General features: G+C 45.2%; 1 non-coding gene across 1 annotated transcript; it reads right to left on the reverse strand.

Annotated features, from left to right (window-relative positions):
- Positions 1 to 1,124: 1,124 nt before the first annotated feature.
- Positions 1,125 to 1,263, reverse strand: LOC132649419 (small nucleolar RNA SNORA48). Its single transcript, XR_009587852.1, has one exon. It is a non-coding gene; the product is annotated as a small nucleolar RNA SNORA48 (small nucleolar RNA).
- Positions 1,264 to 1,610: the final 347 nt, after the last annotated feature.

The raw sequence follows: 1,610 nt of genomic DNA on the forward strand, positions 1-1,610 counted from the left end.
TCGTTTCACTGAGTCATTGGTCTGGTTTGAGTTCTCTGGCTTTGGCCACACCATCAACATTGGATCTTCACTTAAACTCCTCCCATTGACCCCTTTGTTGACCTGTGTATGGAGATCCTGTAAGCGTTGAGATAGCCGGACTAGCCTTTTCACTTGTCCCAACCATTTGTAAATTATATTGATTTTGGATTGGGCCAATTCATCCAACAATCAAACAATCTGGGCTTGTTTGATACCTGAGCAGGTCAGTGAGCTGCCTTTCCCTTATCCACACTACATACCCAAACTCCTCACTTCTGCTCTGACTAGAAAACCCAATGTGTCATCAGCAGTAGACAGGGTCAGCTCTTCTGCTCTCATGCCCTTAAAGCCAGCTCAGCTGCATGTCTGCCTCCACAGCCTGCTTTAATGTGCTGCTCACCCAACTGCAGGATCCTACTCTCCTGTGTGTTTCAGACTGTGAGGGTCTGAAACAGCTCTCTCATGCTCTTTCCCTTGGGGCTGGCTCACCTACACCCATGCCTCCAGGGCCAGCTCTACAAATGCTGCCTGTGCAAGGTACAGAGACACTCTATGGAGTGATGACAGTTGGTGAGAAGTGGGGCCTTCTCTGAAGAGCACATCATGTAGTAAGGGGCAGGGGAAGTTATGCACAGACTCTGGACATCGACATGGTTGCCCTTACCAGGGTTCTTTAGTGGTAATATGAGACACAGACACCTATACCAAACCCTGCCACTGCATAGCCATGGACTCAGTCAAGGCCCTCAGGCACAGCTCAGGCTGAGATCTCTCCAAGTGGCAGAGCTGGCCACCCACAACAGGCTACTCCTCTCTACCTTCAAGTCTCCAGTTCCGACTGTCTTCATTATGCTCGAGTTGCTCCACTTTCTTTCTCTCCCATCTGATCACCACATACTGGCACATTGTGGTGGCTTCTACTACAGGTTGGCAGGTCCCTGCGTGATATCTTTCATCCATGATGCTTGGCATAGTGGCAAGTGGATGTCTATGGCTTGCCTGTGCCCTGTGTTGGAGGGGAGGTCTATGGGTGACATGGAAGTCCACAGGTCTCTGTCTGTCGTCCCTTTCCAATACTGTGCTGCCTGCATTTGACTTGATTTTTATGAGTACTAGCAATAAGACAGCTTTGGCCACCATGCCAGGCATCAAGCTAGGATGAACAACGGACTGCCATCTCCTCTGCTGGCTGATATAGAACATCACCATCAACAAGGTGTTTCTTTCCCCATTGCCACAGGGGCAAAGTATTTTATAATAAAATATTTACTAGCTGAACAGTGTACTGAAATGAAAACCAGAATAGCTGCATGAGCAAACGTCACACCATCAGGAAGTAAAAACAGTCGTTTTTGTCATTTTAGTGAAAGATGGATGACAGATGGGTAAGTGGGCAGATAGATAGATACAGAAATACAGACATATATCAATATATAAATACATAAAGATCAAATACATAAATAGATGATTGACATTCATATATGACTAGTTGCATTTATAAATAGATGATATATAACTATACATCTACACAGATGACAGGTATATTTATGAAATATAGATGATTAAATACACAATTTCAGATAGGTAAA

Source organism: Meriones unguiculatus, chromosome 19 (assembly GCF_030254825.1).
Source record: "Meriones unguiculatus strain TT.TT164.6M chromosome 19, Bangor_MerUng_6.1, whole genome shotgun sequence".
Taxonomy (NCBI): Eukaryota; Metazoa; Chordata; class Mammalia; order Rodentia; family Muridae; genus Meriones; species Meriones unguiculatus.